Here is a 23,446-nt window from a genome sequence, read left to right as displayed (position 1 = left end):
GCATTTTTGTGTAAAAAAATGTAATTTTTCATGTTCACTGCCCACTTGTATCAAAATTGGTGAAACCCCTGGGGCTTTGAAATGTACACTATACCCCTAGATGAATTCCCTGAGGGGTGTAGTTTGCAAAATGGGGTCACTTGTGGGGGGGTTCCACTGTCTTGGTGCTTGGGGGGTCTTGCTAATGCGACATAGCACCCACCAAAATTCCACCAGAATCTGAGCTGTAAAATCCAAAAATCACTCCTTCCCTTCTGAGTCCTGCCATGCACCCAACTGGTATTTTTTGGTCACATGTGAGGCATTGCCGTACTCGGGAGAAATTGGGGCACAGATTTTGGGGTGCTTTTTCTCCTTTATTCCTTGTGAAAATGAAAAATTTTGAGCCAGAACTGCATTTTTGTGTAAAAAAATGTAATTTTTCATGTTCACTGCCCACTTGTATCAAAATTGGTGAAACCCCTGGGGGTTTGAAATGTACACTATACCCCTAGATGAATTCCCTGAGGGGTGTAGTTTGCAAAATGGGGTCACTTGTGGGGGGGTTCCACTGTCTTGGTGCTTGGGGGGTCTTGCTAATGCGACATAGCACCCACCAAAATTCCACCAGAATCTGAGCTGTAAAATCCAAAAATCACTCCTTCCCTTCTGAGTCCTGCCATGCACCCAACTGGTATTTTTTGGTCACATGTGAGGCATTGCCGTACTCGGGAGAAATTGGGGCACAGATTTTGGGGTGCTTTTTCTCCTTCATTCCTTGTGAAAATGAAAAATTTTGAGCCAGAACTGCATTTTTGTGTAAAAAAATGTAATTTTTCATGTTCACTGCCCACTTGTATCAAAATTGGTGAAACCCCTGGGGGTTTGAAATGTACACTATACCCCTAGATGAATTCCCTGAGGGGTGTACTTTGCAAAATGGGGTGACTTGTGGGGGGGTTCCACTGTATTGGTGCAACATAGCACCCACCATTCATTCCACCAAAATCTGTGCTGCAAAATCCAAAAATCACTCCTTCCCTTCTGAGTCCTGCCATGCACCCAACTGGTACTTTTTGGTCACATGTGAGGCATTGCCGTACTCGGGAGAAATTGGGGCACAGATTTTGGGGTGCTTTTTCTCCTTCATACCTTCTGAAAATGAAAAATTTTGAGCCAGAACTGCATTTTTGTGTAAAAAAATGTAATTTTTCATGTTCACTGCCCACTTGTATCAAAATTGGTGAAACCCCTGGGGGTTTGAAATGTACACTATACCCCTAGATGAATTCCCTGAGGGGTGTAGTTTGCAAAATGGGTTCACTTGTGGGGGGGTTCCACTGTCTTGGTGCTTGGGGGGTCTTGCTAATGCGACATAGCACCCACCAAAATTCCACCAGAATCTGAGCTGCAAAATCCAAAAATCACTCCTTCCCTTCTGAGTCCTGCCATGCACCCAACTGGTATTTTTTGGTCACATGTGAGGCATTGCCGTACTCGGGAGAAATTGGGGCACAGATTTTGGGGTGCTTTTTCTCCTTCATTCCTTGTGAAAATGAAAAATTTTGAGCCAGAACTGCATTTTTGTGTAAAAAAATGTAATTTTTCATGTTCACTGCCCACTTGTATCAAAATTGGTGAAACCCCTGGGGGTTTGAAATGTACACTATACCCCTAGATGAATTCCCTGAGGGGTGTAGTTTGCAAAATGGGGTCACTTGTGGGGGGGTTCCACTGTATTGGTGCTTGGGGGGTCTTGCTAATGCGACATAGCACCCACCAAAATTCCACCAGAATCTGAGCTGCAAAATCCAAAAATCACTCCTTCCCTTTTGAGTCCTGCCATGCACCCAACTGGTATTTTTTGGTCACATTTGAGGCATTGCCGTACTCGGGAGAAATTGGGGCACAGATTTTGGGGTGCTTTTTCTCCTTCATTCCTTGTGAAAATGAAAAATATTGAGCCAGAACTGCATTTTTGTGTAAAAAAATGTAATTTTTCATGTTCACTGCCCACTTGTATCAAAATTGGTGAAACCCCTGGGGGTTTGAAATGTACACTATACCCCTAGATGAATTCCCTGAGGGGTGTAGTTTGCAAAATGGGGTGACTTGTGGGGGGGTTCCACTGTATTGGTGCAACATAGCACCCACCATTCATTCCACCAAAATCTGTGCTGCAAAATCCAAAAATCACTCCTTCCCTTCTGAGTCCTGCCATGCACCCAACTGGTACTTTTTGGTCACATGTGAGGCATTGCCGTACTCGGGAGAAATTGGGGCACAGATTTTGGGGTGCTTTTTCTCCTTCATACCTTCTGAAAATGAAAAATTTTGAGCCAGAACTGCATTTTTGTGTAAAAAAATGTAATTTTTCATTTTCACTGCCCACTTGTATCAAAATTGGTGAAACCCCTGGGGGTTTAAAATGTACACTATACCCCTAGATGAATTCCCTGAGGGGTGTAGTTTGCAAAATGGGGTCACTTGTGGGGGGGTTCCACTGTATTGGTGCTTGGGGGGTCTTGCTAATGCGACATAGCACCCACCAAAATTCCACCAGAATCTGAGCTGCAAAATCCAAAAATCACTCCTTCCCTTCTGAGTCCTGCCATGCACCCAACTGGTATTTTTTGGTCACATGTGAGGCATTGCCGTACTCGGTAGAAATTGGGGCACAGATTTTGGGGGGCTTTGTCTCCTTCATTCCTTGTGAAAATGAAAAATTTTGAGCCAGAACTGCATTTTTGTGTAAAAAATTTAATTTTTCATTTTCACTGCCCAGTTGGACCACAATTGGTGAAACCCCTGGGGGTTTGAAATGTACACTATACCCCTAGATGAATTCCATGAGGGGTGTAGTTTGCAAAATGGGGTCACTTGTGGGGGGGTTCCTAAATTTTAGCATCTTATGGTGCCTAGAAACCTACATGGTGCCTAAAAAATAATCTCATAAAAAGGAGGCTCCAAAATCAAGTAGTTGCTCCTTCTATTATGAAGCCTGTGGTTTGGTCAACGTGCACACTAGGGCCACATATAGGATATTTATGAAAACAAAAGAATTGGGGGAATCAATTTTTAGTCACATTTCTCTAGTAAAATGTACTGTGTTCCTTAGAAAAATGTATTAAAATTGCAAATCTGCAAAAAAAATGAAATTTTGAAATTTCACCTACACTTTGTTTTAATTCCTGTGAAACACCTAAAGGGTTAACAAACTTCCAAAATGCTGTTTTGAATACTCTGAGGGGTGCAGTTTTTGAAATGGCATCATTTATGGGGGTGTCTCACATACAAGTCCCTCAAAGTCACATCAGAACTGAACTGGTCCCTAAAAAAATCAGTGTTTGAAATTTTCTTGAAAATTTGAGAATTTGCTATTCATATTGTAAGCCTCCTAGTGTCCAAAAAAATTAAAAGGAAGTTGAAATAATGATGGAAACATAAAGTAGACATATGGTCTATGTTAGTTATTAACTATTTTGAGTGGTAAGATTATTTGTCTCACAAGCAGAAAATTTAACATTTTGCAAATCGCTAAATTTTCCATTTTTTCACGACATTTTGGTATTTTTTACAAAAAAACACAGACTGTATCGACCCAAATTTACCACTAATTTGAAGTACAATGTGTCACGAAAAAACAATCTCAAAATCACTGGGATAAGTAAAAGCAAAAAAAAGTTATCCCCACTTAAGTGAGACATGTCAGATTTGAAAAAAATGGCTCTGTCAGGAACGCAAAAACTAGCTCTGTCAGGAAGGGGTTAAGATTAGGCTGTAGGGGGAAAGGGGAGGTTAGAGTTAGGCTGCAGGGAGAGAGGATTCGGTTTAGGCATGGGGTAAGGTACAATTGGGGAGGGTTAGGTTTATGCTACTTCAAAGGAGGTTTAGATTGGGTGAGAGGGTTAGGTACGTTATCGAACACCTGTAGGGATTCTTAGTTTCCGGAGGTGGCGATTGGTCTTTTGACCGCTGGCATCCTAACTGCATGGATATCGTATGTATTCCTATGCCATAATTAGTAGGAAAAATTGTTATATACAAAATTAAGCATAGCACAGACTTGTAACTGTCTTGCATACACTGGCAGATATATAAAGATTTACTTAAAGGGTGAAATGTAATAAATAAATTGAGAGATTTGGTAGGAAAGGTCCAGTTCTTTTCAAGCGGCAATCATGTACACAGCAAAATCAAACTGGGTTTGCCTGCGATTAAAAAGTCACCACCTGTAAATTCATTCATTGCAAAAGTGCGTATACATCACAAATAGCTATAAATTTCCAGATCCGTTCTAAACACCAAACAGGTTTTTCCATCTGAATAAGTCTAGGGCTTCAACTAATTTGCTAAAAAACAAGGCTGGAACTGGTCACCACTGACATCATAGATCCACCCAAAAAATTGCCTGGGCATGCCTGCATTTTCAACAACACAACCAAAAAAGGCCATATTTGCACCCCTAAATGCTGGCTTCCTGTCAATCAAACCATGACTGCTCTGCAACTACTAGGCGTATAGATATTTATTTGCAATATACCATGCAGTCATTTGATTTTCAACCGTATTGAGAATTCTTTAATAAGCGATCCATGCTGAATTAGGCCCTATGAACGACTTCTGACCATAACAAAAGAGCAGAAGGCAGTCTGGCCTCTTTCTTTCCTTCTTTTCTACTATCTGATTCCTCAGAGGATTAAAACAGAAGCACTATGTATCTCAGCCAATCAAGACAAAGTATGGTGAGAGTGGGGCGCAGCCCACAAACATGGTCTCCTACAGGCAAAGGAAACAGGCATCAAGGAGACGGATCAACCAATCAAAAAGGGATTGGTTGTGAGTGCTTTCTGTTAGGTGGACCTAGGCAGAGACTGAAGACACTAGGGTGGCCCTAGGGGCGAGACTGCCAAGGGGGACAATCTAAACACAAGTCTCTGAGGGAAATTTACTAAGATGTGAGTTCTATTTCATATGGGAAGTTGCCATAGGCAACAAATCAGAATCAACTTCTTATTTATTTAGCACCATCTAGAATAAAAAAGATACTGTCTGATTGGTTGCCTATAGCAACATCCCATGTGACATAGAACTCCCATCTTAGTAAATTCCCCCCTCTGAATCGGAACACAAAGTGCTAGAATGTAGCAGCCACAGCTTTTTTTCCCATGCAAGTTAAGTTCTGCTACCTATACAGACTGAGGGTCAGATGTATCAAGCTTCAAAAAGTGAAAACATGGAGAGTGATAAACAACCAGCCAATCAACTCCTACCTATCATTTTTCAAACCCAGCCTGTATCATGAAAGTTAGGAGCTGATTGGCTGAGTGTTTACCACTCTCTGTTTTTTTTTCACTTTTTGAAGCTTGATACATCTGGTCCTTAGGGCCTAATTCAGAACTGATCCTGTGGCTGTGAATTCACAGGCTTGGTGATAGTCGATACACTGCGCATGCATATGGCCCGTACTATGAAACTGCAAACAGCGGAAAAATCATTCGATGGTGAGTGCTTGCAAATGAATTTGCAGCTAATTTGAGGGCTGTAATATTTTCGCACGCCGTGCTAAGCAATTTGCAGGCTTGCACGGGCTGGGATTTCCCTCTGGCAGGGAGGTGTATTCCTGATCACAGGGCTCTGCAAATTAGCAATCATGCAATTAGGTCTGAATCAGGCCTTTATTCACATAATATGTAAGAGTGTCATATAAAATGAATCACCACAGTCCTTCTATGCCCTAATTGCATTCAGTTATAACTAGGACACATTTTCAGCAAAAAAAAGGATTCAGAATTGCATGGGCCCTGGTGACTGACTTATGCCAGGCCATTATACTGCATGGCAAATTGAGGCTAAATGTAAGAGAACACATCTGTAGTTAAATGGATATGCTAATAAGTGAAACATTATTATTCATCACTCTACGTGAAAAAAAAAATTATTCCTATCTATATATTTTCTTATAGCCAGTATATCAACATATAGAAAGTATGGGATGCAGTGAAGAGGTCCTAATCCAACCAGTTACCTCCCTATATCCTTACACTATTGTGGGGAGAGGAGGTAGAATTGTGCATTAGAGGATGGGTTAGGGGTAGCTATTAGGGATAATATATTCTGTATCAGCTCTAAAGGTCTGACAGTGAAGGAGCAGTCATATTTCCACTTGGATTGAAAGAAATAGCTGGAGTCGCTACAGCCCTCAGGATAGGAAAAGTCACTGCAATTCATCATCATATTTTGGGTATGGTTTTAGCAAAACTACCTCTAGTGTTATGATTTGGAAATTAATTTTGGTTTGGTATAAAACTGATCCAAACCGTGAAATGTTGATTTAAAATTTGAATTCCAAACAAGGGGAAGATTAAAAACAGAACTCATCTCCTTGGAGGATCCAGTCCAATTTTGGTTTGGTGTAGATTCAAAACACTGCACATCTCTAAGTCAATACGTTCATATACTTTCAAATATGTCACCCTGTATTATATATTAATACATAAACAGTGACGAATGACATCCAACTCAGTCCTTAATGTCATAGATGTCACTGTCCATTATGTAGAATATCTGTTCAGTCTAGGCTCTCTAGTACAGAGACAATGGATGGGGGAGTCTGAGGGGGTATCGATTGGTGTAAACGCTATACAGCAATAAAATGCATAGCCTACTCACAGTCAAAATGTATAGATGTGTATGGGTGTGTATATCAGAAAATCAGAGCATGAGTATTGGTGCCTGGGCTTATTACTAGACTTAAGAGTGAGGAGACTTCTCGATGACAAGTATTGCAAATTATCCAATAATTCTTTACATGTTTAGATGGCATATGATCTTTCTTGACTAATATATCTTCTGCTTCTTTGGGTTACTCATTCAGGGCCTTATTCTAGTTCACTCTTTCTGACAAAATCCTTCTTAGTTTGACAAAACTATGTGCACTGCAGGGGGGCAGATGTAAAATATGCAGAGATAATTAGATTTAGGTGAGTTATTTTGCTTCTGTGCAGGGTAAATACTGGCTGCTTTATTTTTACACTGCAATATAGATCTCACTTTGAAGTAAAACCCCACCCAAATCTAATTCTCTCTGCACAAGTAACATCTGCCCCACCTGCAGTACACATGGTTTTGTCCATCTAAGAAGGAATTTGTCAGAAAGAGTGAACCAAAATAACCCCCTCAGTCCCAGTTTCTGCTCCTGTCTCAACAACTCTACCGATGTCTCATCGTTTAACCTCTATCCAGTTTTAATCATCGTCTCTGGTTATCCATCAAGTATAAATTCAATGGCACTTCCACTAATATTATTCTTCCTGAGTGGGTGACCTTCCTCTCAATTGTTCTCGGACATCTCAGTTTTATATTGCAGTGACAAATAATCTCGTTTAAACCAAATGATATCTTAAATACTTGGAAGTATCCCTGATGCAACAAAAAATATCCCTTTGGTAACTGGGACCAATGCAGCTTCTGCTACAAATTCTCTTAAAACGAAGCACTCTCCTACTGAGCAGGATAAAAATCGCACATATCACTTGTACAGTATGGTGCGATTTTTTTTCCTAAAAATCTCACCTATTTACATTTTGCCTATGTTTAGAATATTAGGCCTAACTACCAGATACAATTGAATTGCCCCTTAGTGCCTGTGTGCATGTTGTGCTCCGAAAGCTGTATCACTCTACTTTTGCTTTGTAACAGGCTGGTGGAAGAGGGGATATGAAAACCTGTGTTATAGAACAAAATGGAAATAGTTTTGCCTGGTAACGTAGGCATGTACAAAAAAGAACAACATTTGTGTGCTCTGATCATTATATGATTTCTTAACAATTCCACTGGTAAGTGAAAACTGAGTGATTGAAAACAAAAAACATTGTTATATTATAAATGTTTACCTTTTGTAAGCAGGTCAGGGTGAACAGGTACCATCTCCTGGGGTATGTTGTAAGGTGTAGCAGCTGAGAGGTCACAGATCACTCCAGTAATTTGATGCAACTAGTTTCAATGAGTTTTATTAGTGAATCAAACAAAAACAGAAACAAAATATAAAAAAAAATCCTTGACGTCTGGCTCTAACTAAACAGAGGATAATATCCTAACTGTTATAGTCCATTATGACAAGGATATCCTCACACAGACTTCAATAAAGGCCCAACCAAATCCATGTGGTCAATGGGAACTTCTTTAACAGGCATGGGCACCAGGGGACTCTTGAAATGGGGTCTGGGAGCACGATACTGGCACTCAGGGAAGGAAGATCAAACTGCAGACACATTTTTATATACTACAATCCAAAAGAATGGCTGCAAAATCCTCAGCAGTTTTTTCAGACTCATGGTCTAATGGTTTCCTATTTTACAATTTTAAATTTTCTCTAGCTCTTAACAAGGTGGGTCCCTTTAACTGTTCTGTTCCTTTCTCACTTCAAGGGCAGCCATGCTTTTAGCACTGTTTATCGCTTCTCCTTCTCCTGGAGGAGGTACCTCACCTTGGGCCTTATTCTGATCGGTGCGGCCCGATCAGAATATGCGGCCAGGACCGTGCAGGCGAATCCCCGCCTTCCATACGGATCGCCACCTCCGTCCGTACGCGGATATGTGGCGGTCCGCATGAAAGTGGACGGGGATATGCCTCCTCCATCTTGGGAGCAGCCCCTGCATTCGATGGTCGCCGAACATCGAATGCAGGGCCGCACGCTCCACCAGCGCCCGCCACCCTAGACCACACGGACACTTGTCCGTATGAAATCATGTATGGGGGCGGGCAGCTGACATCCGGCGATGTCAGATGCCCGCCCCCTACACATGCGTCACGGCTTCATTACCATGCATACGCCCTGCGTTTGCATGGGAACGCCCATGAAACGCGGGGCGTATGCATAGGGTAATGAGGCTAAGTAGCCCTTCACGCCCCTCTCTGCCCCCTGTGCGGCGTCTAAAGAATACGTTCGGCGAAACCGCTTGCACATGCGCAGAGTGACCTCTGCACATGCGCAGTCGACAACCATTGGCGGTACGACCACATGCGGAAAAATCCGCAACGATCAGAATAAGGGCCCTTGTTCTTCATTGTCTAGCACTTACCAAGTTATACTAGTACAAGGGAAAGTATCTGAGAGTTCCGAGTCCACACCAGCAACCATCATATCACCAGAAAAGTCCAGGATCCTTTTCCAATGGAACAGTCTTACTAGGGTTTACTGAAGTGCACTGTCGATCTAGGGGCCGCTGCTGTATAGCCAGTAGTTCGTCTGACACCATTTCTACTATCTCATCAGCCATCTTGGATCCTCATGGCTCACCCACTTACATAACACCAGGGGTAGTGACCTCAAGTAACGGTCTTTGACAACTCTTACCACCATTTGAATCCAGTTAATGTATCTGTTTGTAACCATTTTTTGGCACTCGGACCAACAGGGAAACTCCCAGATGAGTCAAAATCTCTGCTTTTAGTTTTTTATGATCCAACACATCAGCTGTGCTTAAATCAAAATAAGCTTTCTGCAGCTCGCCTGAGAGGAAGTGGGCCAACAGACCAGCCCATTTGTCCTTAGGCCAGCTCTTCCACTCTGCAGTACTTTCAAACGTAGTCAGATATGCTTCCACATCATCAGATTCACAGGTTTTGCTGTAAGACACTGCATCAGCTCTTTAATAACATCACGGTACTGGTGCTGTTGCTTTTGCATCTTCTCAACCTACAACTGATGTTGTTTGCCGATTTCTTTCTGTGCTACTGTTGCATGCAGCAAGGCCTTAGTTACTGTACATCCTCCATGTTGTCAGGTTTTTCCAGTAATTTTGTAGCAGCTTTTATCCAGGACATGTGTCAGCTCAGGTTTCAAAAGCAATGTGGGTCTGTCCCTGTGAAAAACCTCTGAAGTGTTTCACACCTTTTACTAATGAGCTGATCAGGACTGCTCGCATTCTCCAACACATGCAAAAGCATCAGGGGGAACAGGTACCATCTCCTGTGGTATGTTTTAAGGTGCAGTACTTTGATGCAACTGGTCTCAATCAGTTTTGTTAGTGAATCAAACAGAAACAATACATCAAAATAAAACTTTGCAGTGTGACTCTAACTAAACACAGGATAATCTCCTAACTCACTAAAAAACAATATCAGAAGCATACCAGTCACAGTTTGTATTTTCTAAAGATAGCAGGTTGTCTCCCACATCGAAAACTGCATAGTGTATCCATTTCCCAGACAGAGACCTCTAATTCCAAGTCTGGCAACCTTTTAACAAAACCCGCAAAGCTGGAGGTACTGATTAGCCTTCTGTCAGGGTAACAGCCCAAAGACCCAAACTGAGCCTAATGGATGGTGAACCCTCCCTCTCTTCAACCACCCAACCCCAACATCTCACAACAGAACTAGCAAATCTCCAGGGATTTTTAAATACACATATGTAAGAAATCTGGGGGAAATATATCTGCCTTCCCTCACTATACCAGTAACCCTGTCACACTTTATATAGTAGTACAACATAAGATCTACTCTACCAGTGATTTTCATTATAGCAAATCTACTGTAGTACACACATGTATCAATATGCTGAAATATATACAGTCTTAACTCTTTCAACCTCATTCAGGTTCAGTCATTGTGGCATACCCTCCAACATCTGAAAGGCAGAAATCGGTACACACCCAGAAAGCGGGTGTGGCCACTAGTAAAGTGGGCGTGGCCACCCCCTTTCCGAATGTGTACTCAGCATTTAAAATTCAGCAGCCAAGAAAACGGTACATTCAATACACTTGAATTTTGCCAGTACAGACCGTTTAAAAACGGTAACATCTGTACTGTTGGAGGGTATGTTGTTGCAGCACATGCCGCAACGTAAAAATGTGCATTCGCAAACATGTTTATTGATTGATAGTCTGATACCACTTCACAGATGGGGAGGGAACAGCGATAGCCACAGTTTGTGAAAATGGAGGCATGTCAACATCATTTAGGGGGGAGGGAAGAGGACAGGCATCTTCATTGTAGAGTGCAAGTTAAATGTCAAGGAGGTGTCAAGTGTGTGTGTGGGGGGGGGAGGCAGTACAGAAGAATAGTAATGCTAGAGGAAATTAGTTCTACTTTCACAGCAGTCCCATACAGTAATACTAACAGAAAGTCTTTCCTAGCAGCTTCCTTTTGTGGCATGAAATATGTGAGGTCATGCCACCACTGCCATTTAAGTGAAGAAGAGCCACTAAAATGAGCAGACTCTGTGCATGCTGAAGACAAGGTGAGAGGGGGCTGGAGGGACACAGAGATGGGGAAGCTGCTGGAGTGACATGGGGCATGGAGATGCTGGAGGGACTTGGGTGGTGAGCTGCTGGAGTGACAGAGGCAGATATATGCATAAGGGTCACTTCTGTGGACATTATGTGTATAAGGGACACTGATACTATGGATATTATGGGGAAAATTTACTAAGATGATTTAGTAAAAAAAACGTATTTTCCTACGAAAATACGATTTTTTTTCGGTGTATTCGTATTTTGGGCATTTACTATGCCAAAAATACAAATATTCCTATTCATATTGATGGGACATTCGTATTTGTATTTACAAATATGAATGTCTACACCATCGATAGAATACGACAGGAATCACCATTCAAAAGAATGGTGGTTCCTGATTTACTAAGCAGCCGTATTGAAAATACGGCTGCTAATTAGTGTAAAACTGCCACGAATATACGGCAGGAAAATACACTTTATTTTCCTGTCGTATTTGGCAGAAGCCTGCACGGATCAGTCAGATCCATGCAGGCTTCAGTGTTAAAAAAATTGTAAAATAAATACATTTAAAAAAAATCAGCGTGGGGTCCCCCCCCACAGCTGTAACCAGCACCAGGCTGAAAGACCCGGGGCCGGTAATTAAAAATCAGGGAACACGACAAATAGGGGTTCCTCGACTTTTAACAACCAGCCCCAGGCTCCAGGTCCAGGGCTGGTTCCCAAAATACGGGGGACAAAATGAGTAGGGGTCCCCCGTATTTTAAGAACCAGCCCCAGGCTCAACCAGTCAGCAGGGTAATGCCACAGCAGGGGGACACTTATTATATAAGGTCCCACGGACAAAAAATTAGCCCTACCGACCAGTCAGCCTGGTCAAAGGTCCTGGGGGTGTGGGGACCCCCCCAATAAAAAGGTGCCCCCCCTCCAGAACTTACCTGACCAGCCTGAAGCCTGGTGCTGTCCTTGATGCCCCTCGGCTGTGGGCATCGAGCTGATCTTTGTGTAAAAAAAATGATTAAAAACTATTGTTTTATACCGTGGAACTATGAGTCCCAGCAAGCCTCCCCCACATGCTGGGACTTGGAGAACCACAAGTCCCAGCATGCGGGGCATTAAAGGGCCCGCTGGGTCTTGTAGTTCCACAGTACAAGAAATAGTTAAATAAACACACTGACAAGCCAGAAAAATAAAAGTTTAATACATACATTACACAGACACACTGATACTTACGTATCTTAAACCCGTCGGTAGGTCCCTGGGTCCGGTCCGGTGGCTTGGTTCCGGGCCCTTGGTTTCGGGGCTGGTCCGGGTCCGGGGCTCCAGGGCTGAAGAGTCCGGGGTCCAGGATCCGTAGTAATCCAAAGGGGTACCTGTGGAAGGAAATCCTACTCACCTGGTCCTCTGGCGACCATCCCGGCATCTTCTCTTCAAGTCGCGCTGCTCCCGGCTGCTGGTACCTGCTCCGCTCGGACACTGGAGACTGAGACGCAGAGATATTCATCTTTCCCCGCCTCTACTCAGAATGATTTCTATTGGCCGCCTAGCGGCCAATAAGGAACCGAGAAAGTCGGCTCCTGATTGGCCGCTAGGCGGCCAATAGAAATCGTTCTGAGTAGAGGCGGGGAAAGATGAATATCTCTGCGTCTCAGTCTCCAGTGTCCGAGCGGAGCGGGTACCAGCAGCCGGGAGCAACGCAACTTGAAGAGAAGATGCCGGGATGGTCGCCAGAGGACCAGGTGAGTAGGATTTCCTTCCACAGGTACCCCTTTGGATTACTACGGATCCTGGACCCCGGACTCTTCAGCCCTGGAGCCCCAGACCAGCCCCGGAACCAAGGCCCCGGAACCAAGCCTCCGGACCCAGGGACCTACCAACGGGCTCAAGATAGGTAAGTATCAGTATGTTTGTGTAATGTATGTATTAAACTTTAATTTTTCTGGCTTGTCAGTGTGTTTATTTAACTATTTATTGTACTGTGGAACTACAAGACCCAGCGGGCCCTTTAATGCTCCGCATGCTGGGACTTGTGGTTCTCCAAGTCCCAGCATGCGGGGAAGGCTTGCCGGTACTCATAGTTCCACGGTATAAGACAATAGTTTTTAATTTTTTTACACAAAGATCAGCTCGATGCCCACAGTCCAGGGGCATCGAGGACAGCACCAGGCTTCAGCCTGGTCAGGTAAGTTCTGGAGGGGGGGACACCCCATTATTGGGGGGGGTCCCCACTTCCCCAGGACCCCTGGCCAGGCTGATTGGTCGGTAGGGTTAATGCTTTGGCCGCGGGACCTTATATAATAAGTGTCCCCCGGCGGTGGCATTACCCTGCTGGCTGGTTGTGCCTGGGGCTGGTTCTTAAAATACGGGGGACCCCTACTCATTTTGTCCACCGTATTTTGGGAACCAGCCCCGGACCTGGAGCCTGGGGCTGGTTGTTAAAAATCGGGGAACCCCTATTTGTCGGGTTTTCTGATTTTTAATTACCGGCCCCGGCTCTTTCAGCCTGGTACTGGTTATGGCTGTGGGGGGGACCCCACGCCGTTTTTTTTTTTATTTCTATTTTTTTTTACACTCTGCAGCCTGCATGGATCTGACTGATCCGTGCAGACTGCCTGTAGTAATTCCTATTAGCGGCCGTATATACGGCCATTAATACGAATTAATGCGACATCGGAGGGTTACAAAGCAGTCGTATATGACTGCTTTTTAAATTACTCTCCGGAACACGACTTTGCATACGAGGTATTCGTATTCTTGGTAATTTTCCCCCTATATGTGTAGTAGGCAATACTGTGTGTATTTTGTGTATACGGGGCATTACTACTGTGGGCATTATGTGCAATGGGCACTGCTATTGACATAATGTGCATAAGGGGTACTAATGTGTGTCATAATAACATGAATAATGGGTGCTACTATGTGGTGTAATATGAATCAGTGGTAATGTCATTTGAATTGGGGTACCCAATTATATTTTGTGAAAACGCACCTCCCCTGTGAGACCACAGTCCCTTTATAAAGTATAGGAGTTAGGGCACAAAGTTATATTTTGAAAGGGTTGCTGAAAACGCTTGCACTGACCCTGGCTCTGTCTAAAGGGGGGGGGGGGGGAGAGGGAACAAGCGGGGTAACAACGCTTGCTCCCTCTTCAGCCCCTAGTGTCAAATATACATATGGATTAACCTGAATGTGAAATATTATTATTGTTATTATTATTATTTTTTTATTTATAAGGTGCCAAAAGTGTTTTGCAGTGCTGTACAAAGGAACAGTACAGGGAGACAAAACTTAACATTACAGTAAATAAATAAGAGAAATAGACTACAGGTAAAATGAATGCCACAGTTCAATACACATTACAGCTTAAATGTAAGTAGTGAGGACTTGATCAACGTACTACTAGGTGTTGGTCAAATATGGACACTGAGTGTTTGAGTATGGAAGAGCTGTGCATGAAATGTAAAGAGAAGAGGGCTTAGACAACAGGAGGGAAGAGGGCCCCCCGGTCCTGCTCTGAAGAGCTTACAATCTAGTAGGAAGGGGCAACAGATAGATTACATGAGGTGCAAGCAAGGGGGAGGTGGCTAGATGGCAGAATGTAAGCAGGCAGAGACGGACAAGGCATGTGGCAGGGGTCAGAGGACAAGCCTCAGGATTAAGTTATGCAGCAGAAGGGTACATAAATATATAAGTGAAAACATAAATATATAAGTGAAAAGGACTCTGGTGAGTATGGTAACAAGAATGCCAGGCTATACATAAGAGTATACATTTTCAGCCACTTTACTTATAATGGGTGCAATGAATGTCAATAGGAGGGTTTTATCCATTCGATATGAAGTCACAAATGACATCTTCCATTGAAATGAAGAATTGTGACAGAAACCAAAAAGGTATCTGCCACTTTAAGAAGCGCAGTCCTGCTCAGTGAATTAAATGTCCATACTAATTGATTACCAGAAAGATAACATTTTTTAAAATCGTGCATAAAATAATTCATACACAGTAAATATCAATTGTGCACAATGATCAACAAACAAACAAGACATAAAACATATAACATATAAAGGATTGCGGCTTTTTAGACAATCATATGAGGCTATATATTTATCATAGAGTTCTATTCGAGGCAATGGTTTAGTGTATAGTTACCAGTCCTGCACTTAGGTTTACAACCCTATTTGGGTGATGCGCTTGTTGGATAGATAAAATAGGAGTAAGTCTCTCCAAACTCTTTACCAGATCTTTAATCCGGAGATTCTTTATGTTGGAAAATGCTCTTGCTGAGACCACGCAATTGGGTATTTGTAATCAAAAAGTCGCGCTGTGCAGCTTGGAACTGCGGGGTTGCAGGACCAGCACAATGGGGCTCACTCCAAAACGCGTTTCTCCACCTTTAGTTCCGCTCGGCGGCTTCCTGTCATGACTACCTTTTTGGTTTCTGTCACAATTCTCCATTTTTGTTTTTAAAAAGGGCACACACCCTAGATAAGAAGCAGCAAATTCTGCACAGTCAAAAAGAAAGTGTAATTTGAAGACTTTTTATCTCATGTCCCAGTCTGCACTTACGCATAAAGTATAAAATAATTACTGAGGATTGGGATGCAGCGTCTTCTAAGTAGCCTCAGGGCCACTACTCCTGTTTATCTTCCATTGAAGCCTATGGCCTGTATTATCTTTTTTTACTTAGGAATGATCTCTCTGAATGTCTTGAACTTGCACAGGAGCAGATGGCGTTCCATGCACATGTAGTACTTATGTCGGGTCTGTACCTAGTAAAGTCATGTTACTTTTATACTGTTTTTGGAAATGCAGTCCCTACATATATATTGCTTTCCAAATATTTTTATTAAAGCATAAAGAATGTGCGATCAATACATAATTCATCTTATGTACAGGGGAACAACATGATGCATTCATCTATGTGATACATAAATTGAAGTTAAATAAATTCATAAGTATAAGTAAATATAATTGCAGGCATAAAAAAGTTGTAAGGAATATAAAGATAGTGTGAGAATGCCAAAATGTGTGAACAAATAAGTATGCAAAAAATGGGGGCAAAAAATCAGACCATCTAGGTAAAAAAAAAGCAACCAAAACAAAGTAAAATAAATAAATATATGGGGGCAGATTCAAATGTTTCATCGCGCCAGATCTCCCATCTAAATTAATGGGAAATTGTGGAGTGATATTCAAATGGCTGTTTTTATTCTCCATATTAAGCTATGTGCGGCTAAACCTGTCCAAACTAATGGGGGTGCCCCAGTTTGTGCTCTCCAACAGGTGACTTTTCATCCATTTTAGCTCGCCACCCCAGGTGGTGCTAGCTGAAATGACAGTCGGCAACCATACCCGCTCAAACAGAGCTACATATTAATATCTTTTGAATCTGCCCCAAAACATAAGGAAATGTGACTTGGCATCACATTTCAATGGAAAGTGTAGCGATAAAATTATCCTACATAGTAAAAATAAATATATGGTTTTATTCCCGTGGTTACTTCCACCCAATCCATACAATACAAATAACAAGATTATTTTTTATATATTTTGTGAAATATCATTTCTTATTGCTTTAAACATAAAAAAAATCTAGTTATTGAGACTGGTCCCTAAATACTAGTAAATAAAAATAGGCCACTATATCATGTAATTGACAAAGTTATAATTTAGTAGCAACATTATAAATAAAATCTCCACTTAATGAAACGGCAAAGAACTGTCGCGTTAAGGTTTGTATTAAATGCATATGCCACCAAAATGTACTTGTTGTGCATCTTTGGCTTTGTTAGAGAGTAATTACAAAATTGAGTATCAATGATACAAATAGAAAAGCCTTCATTACTGATTATGGATTACAGTAAATCATCAACATGGAAAACCAAATTAATATCTGAACGATCTACAGAAGGATGTAGCTGTGCTCATTGTGTCCACGCCAACACCATGTGCAACATCCTTTGTCATTGGCGCACTCCCATTAACACATTCGCCATTTAATTCACACAAGCAGCTCAAACGTTTTGAGCGGCAAATGGCTTGGCTTTGCGATTTTGTGATGTGGGTGTGACTTTTCTGTGCCAGAGGGGCACTAATGGCCATATTGCACTAACGATGAGCACTGCTACATCTGTATAACATTTTACACAGTACGCCATTTGTGCTTTTATAGCGTTTTATCGTTAACTATATACTGTGTGCACTTAATAAAAGAGGTATATTCTGCAGATTGTATTTCAGGTTTAATTTTCTGCTTTACTGGCAATGGCCAAGTTGCTGAGACTGCCATTGTCATAGCTAAAATAGTATTGGGTTTCAAATACAACATCATTTGACAGTATTTATGTACTGTAATAATAATGGACTACTAAAGAAATGTCCACGATTAGATACAGTATCTTTCTTTTTATAACAAGTGCCCGTTCTCTTGTATTTACTCAAATTCTTCCTTAACAACCAAGACTCAACAGAGCAATGAAGAGTAAACTCCCAAGAGCAAACTGTGCTTTAGGATTCATTTGCATTCCGTAATTATCTTGTTACTGTTCCACTTTCCAGTAGCAGTCCCTGGCAGAGAATTTTGGTCTTGAGTAAGCGTGAGTGTGCCTTTTAAACGAGAGCTTAAACAAACTACTAAATGAACCAACGTTAAATATTTGGCGTCTTTTTTTGTTTCTTTTACTTTTTTTCCCCATATGAATTAATTGTTAATACATTGAAGAAACAAAGGGTTATTTAATATATAATCCAAAACAATTCAGTCTGGTATTGTTTGTTTTTTGTGTTTGCATGTTGTTGTTGTTTTTTTCCTTCTTCTGTAAGTGTTGGTTTATTTAAAGACCCCGAGGAAACCATTAATTAGCATATTTGGCAATTATGAAGCAATTAGCACTTTATGGTCTGGCAATAAAAAAGTTAATGCGCTAGTGATTTATTAAAACCTATGGATGCTACAAGGGAATTGTTGGTCTCAGTTTAGAGAATCCACATATAAAAGCAGCAATTATTATTACACATGAGCAGGGAACACAATACTTAAACCTGGTCATATACTATTGTATACACTACCGTTCAAAAGTTTGGGGTCGCTTAGAAATGTCCTTATTTTTGAAAGCCTTGTTTTTTTTCAATGAAGATAACATTAAATTAATCAGAAATACACTCTATACATTGTTAATTTGATAAAGGACTATACTAGCTGCAAATGTCTGGTTTTTAAAGGAATATCTACATACTGTAGGTGTATAGATGCCCATTTCCAGCAACCATCACTCCAGTGTTCTAATGGTACATTGTGTACTTCTTCACAGTCAGTAATGGATAGGGATAGATAACACTTCTTCAAGCTTGGAGAAGTGTTATCTATCCCCATAAAGAATGTTATGTGCTAGGTGATAATGCACCAGCCAATCAGCTCCAATATGTAAATTGACAGATAGAAGCTGATTGGCTAAAGCATTTTCACCTTGCACATAACACTTCTTCTGTGCCCTCCTTGTCATTTGTGGCACTTTTTAAATCAGAGAGCAGCAGCAGCTCTGCTAGTGCCTACATTTAACAGAGATGACATGCTATAGGGCAATGGTCCAAGGGGGTCTGGCAGCTGCCGGATGCAACCATGTTAATGTAGGGCCAGCAGGGTGTAATTGTCAGTGGTGACCTGCTGCAAAAGCCACAAGCTTGTAACACTTAGGACTGGTGCTGGCACAAGTGCACTCAGAGCTGGGGAAAAAGTATCCACCATTTTCCCCAGCGGCTAGGGCATAGAGCACTCTGGCCAGAGGGAGCTTCCTGTAATTACTTATGGAGAAAGCGAGGTAGTGACATGTGTATGTGGTGTGTGTGGTGTGTGTTATGTGCTACATGATGTTCTATTTACTTTTTTTTCTAAGTGTACCTCTTTCTCTACCCTAGTATATGGGTGCCCACATCACACTGACTCCCTCTCCCTACCACTTACTGCCATTCACTCTCCCTGTTACCCACTGCCAGTCACTCTCCATGTCATCCACTGCCAGTCTCCCTGCCACCCACTGCAAGTCACTCTCACGTGTCACCCACTGTCAGTCACTCTCCCTGGGCCAGATGCACTAAGCTTCAAAAGTGATACAATGGAGAGTGATAAACAGCCAGTAAATCAGCTCCTGCCTGACATTTTTCAAAACAGCTTGTGACATAGCAGGCAGGAGCTGATTGGCTGGTTTATTACTCTCCCTTTCACTTTTGAAATTTAGTGCATCTGGCCCCCTGTCCTGTGAATCCCCTCCCCTTGTAGAAGATCCACACCTCCTTTTGGGAGCACACAAGCCTTAATCCTGTACAGATGTTCCTGGGCCAAATTATATATGTACAGGAGCCTGCATACACAATTTGATCAACTACAGGAAATTCAAAGTCATACCCATCTCAGCCATATTTGGCCTAATGAGCAAAACTAGGTTGCTACTAGGCATTTGCTCTTGCTATAATTGGGCCATGTGCATATCCTTGTCAACCTTTGATGTCACATGATGGGGCGGGGCCAGCATCAGAAGAAAGTGAAGAGTTGAAGGATGCAATTCCAAGCACACTGGGGGTGGCAGCATCTCTAACGTACTACTCCCTATAACCCTGTTCATATGCTTGTAGATGTATTTGAGAAAAATATACTGTTGTGTCCTCTAATATGTGAGAGAAAGCGTGTCTTAGCACTGCCGTGATGCGACCCTGGTTTAGTAGCAGTAGTGTGCGCTACACATAGCAGAAGCATAAATTGCCATGAAAGTTTTTTTTTTTTCCTGTTGCCCTTTGCTGGTACATTCAAATTATTTATTTTACACCTATTCAATTGGGACCACAGGTGAATCCTAAAACCACGGGAATAAAAAAACCGTCATGGCCCATCAGCACAAGCCCACAAGGAAAGAAATGGGAGTAGAAAAAGTACAGAAAGAAATTTCATTGATCAACTCTATTTTGGGGATCCCTGGAATTGAGTATTTTCTTATTCCAAATCCCAGGATTGAAGAAATTGACGGAAATGTGCTCCCTAGCTCCAACCACATCTCACCCGCTTGTATTGGAAGTCTTAGCCTGATTCATAGGTGTACGGCAGGGATGTTCATTGAGGTAAATGGATGAGGTGGCCCTGGCAAGTACCAGAGTCAGATTTGCACACAATATATGAGCCATGGGGTACATACCAGCATTATACACATGTGCAGCAGTATATACTGCTGGAGATTCGCTGAGTTTTGATAAGAAAAGTGCATAAAAGGTAGCCAGGTGAGGCACTGCCTCACCTGCCATAGACTTTTTACTCCAGAGTTTTGACTATAAAAATTATTAGAATAATAAAAATAAGATTTCTTTTGTAGATTCTTTGTATTTTTGGCATACTTTATAAACTCAAAACTCCGGCGTATACGTTAGTATGACAGGAAACGCTGTGCCTCACCTGCCTCACCCCACCGCACGCTACTGGTGTACGGGGATCATCGGAAATTGGTGTGGATCACAATAACTGCATCCACCTGAGTCGGACCCTCTGTCTTTTGCATTTTTACCCAGATTAACAACTGAGTCATACACAATAGTTCACAAAAAAGTCACACACAATAGTAGACAAAAGAGTCACACACATTTCATGAAATGCCAGCATCATTATGTAGCATACTTCTGCAATAAACGTTAGTCTTATTAGTGATGCAAATAAGATGCATAATATAAGAAAAGAGAATATTTGAGAAAAAGTTTCTGGTTGTATGGAGTGGCTAAGATATATGGCGTGATATCAGAATAGGTGTACACTATTTCTGAGCAGGTAATGTACCTTTACATATAGCCAAATTACTACAACTGTGAAGCAGGGTCTCAGTGTTTTAAGTGGACATGATTTGTTGTACAGTACAGTATGGCCCTCATGGTTGGAGACTGCACATGCGCATCAGCATTTATGCGCATGTGCAGCTTCTCTGTGAGAGCAGGTGCAGCAAATTGATTATTCGCCGGCCTGTTTGCACATATCAGTGTGGGCAGGGGCATGTGGCTGCAGAGTGCAGTCGCACCCATAGGAACGTCCAACGTTTCAGGGGTGTTCCCATGGAAATGCACAGGTGACGCGGGTGCCAGGGGCGGGAAGCTGACATCACCAGATGTCAGCTGCCCGCCCTCTTCCCGTACAGGGGCACCACAGATCTAAGACACCAGAGTGTGTCTTAGATCTGCGAGTGCTAGAGAAATCATTTGATGGTCAGTGACTATCAAATTATTTCTGCCCTACACGCAAGCTGTGAATTGATGTTTATACAAAACATCCATTTGCTTGCGTGCGTGTGAAATCTCCGTGCTGGAGGACCTTCGTATGGGTACATTTTGCAGCTTTGTGAGGGACAGTGTTCGTTACATACGTTTTTCTCTACTCAAAATATAACATTAAACTATGGAGACTATTCTGGTTGACTCGCAAGGCTGTGAATTTCGCAGCCTTGCGAGTCCACCAAGCGCCGCAAGCTGCCCATACGTCCCTTCCATTCCCCCCCCTCTCACATGGCATGAATCCCCACAGGCATAAGAATTTATGTTTTGCATAAACATCCATTCGCAGCTTGCATGCAGGATGAAATAATTTGATAGTCGCTGACCATCGAATGATTTCTGCAGCGCTCACAGTTTTAAGGCACCTCTACGGTCCATTAAATCTGCAAGCGCCCTGTGCAGGAAGTGGGTGGGCAGCTGACATCCGCTGATGTCAGCTGCCTGCCCCCTGCACCACGTCATTGGGAAATTTCCATGAGAATGCCCAGCACTGTGGCCACTCACACACAGTGGCTGCACATGCGCATAACGTTTATGTGCATGTGCAGTCGTGAAACATCGCACATCCTGCGCGAACACGCAGGGGAGCGAACGGAACAGAATAACATCCTACTGTATATATAGTTTATTTCACCAGTACAGCATATCTTGTTATGGAAGAATTGTTTCATAGAGCATACCTAATATTGGTCACCTGTTCTGAGTGCTCTGCGATAATCTGCATTTTGTATTTCAAATTGAACATTATAAATAATATAAAACATTCAAGATGGAAAATAGACTGGACAAGGAACAGAAAACAGTTTTGCAATATAGGATGTGCAGAGGCAGCTGAGGGAATAATAAATGTATGACTGTAAAGAAAGATATAGAGGTAGAAATTGTCTAAAGTTCAACAGTGACAACATTGACCCATGGAGAAGTGATCTAGAGGTACTACAGGTCTTGTCCATAAAGGTTCACGGAGAAGCAGCCAAGGGGATAGTCACAAAGCAGAGATTAGAAGAGGAACAGATAAAAACCTCAGGGAAACAGTGAGAACATGGACGCAAAGGTGGAAAATCAATGAGCATGAATAACAAAGGTTAGACAAAATGAAGTATTTTCTCTGCAATGCATTAGTGCTATACGGGAGAGCTTTTAAAATGTCAAGAATATAAAAAGGTAAAGAAAGATTCTGCATGTAGATTCTCAGTAGTACATTATTCCAAGTCTGAACTTTTCAGAAACTCTGCAAAACTAGATCAGGACACTTATGATTGCCGGCAAAATCATATTTATTTGCGTTAAAAATGCCCTTTAATAATTGAAAGCATAGACAATTTTTGTTCTCTGAAATTACCTCTCAGACATACATTGTTGAATGTAAAAATGTATATACCAGCAGATGAATAAGAAAAAGCAAAGCGTAGAAAGGCCTTTAAGTAAAAAATACTAGACCAACACACGCTGTAATCTTGTAGTTAATATAATGTTCATCTATTCTGAACATATGATGAAAGTATTCATGTATTGCTCACATTTGATCACGTGCTTAGCAGATACAGACTAAGTTGTTAGTGGAATGCCTTAGACATAAACATATTGATATACTGTAATGTGTATCTCAGTGGTGTACATTTATACAGTAATGGCTGCACACATACCCTGAGTCTAGGGGGCCACACCACACATGCTGCACCCATTTGAAATTTTATTCTTTCTTTTCCAGAGACCCGCAATAACGGCAGCACCATTTTTCCAGAGATTTGCGCATACGCATTAGAGTCTGAACCTGCTAGTCTGCACAGGCAGAAGTGAGCACTTCGCTGTACAACAAAGCATTCGCATCTGTGCAAAGTGATTGCAAAACTTTGCAATCGCATCGTGGTTGGAGGTGTAGTGTAAGAAGTTGTAGTTTTGTGATTACAAGGTTCTTCTTCCTTCTTGAT

The sequence above is a fragment of the Crinia signifera genome, chromosome 2, assembly GCF_055691185.1.
Source record: "Crinia signifera chromosome 2, ASM5569118v1, whole genome shotgun sequence".
In the NCBI taxonomy this organism is placed as follows: domain Eukaryota; kingdom Metazoa; phylum Chordata; class Amphibia; order Anura; family Myobatrachidae; genus Crinia; species Crinia signifera.
This window is presented reverse-complemented; position numbering follows the sequence as displayed.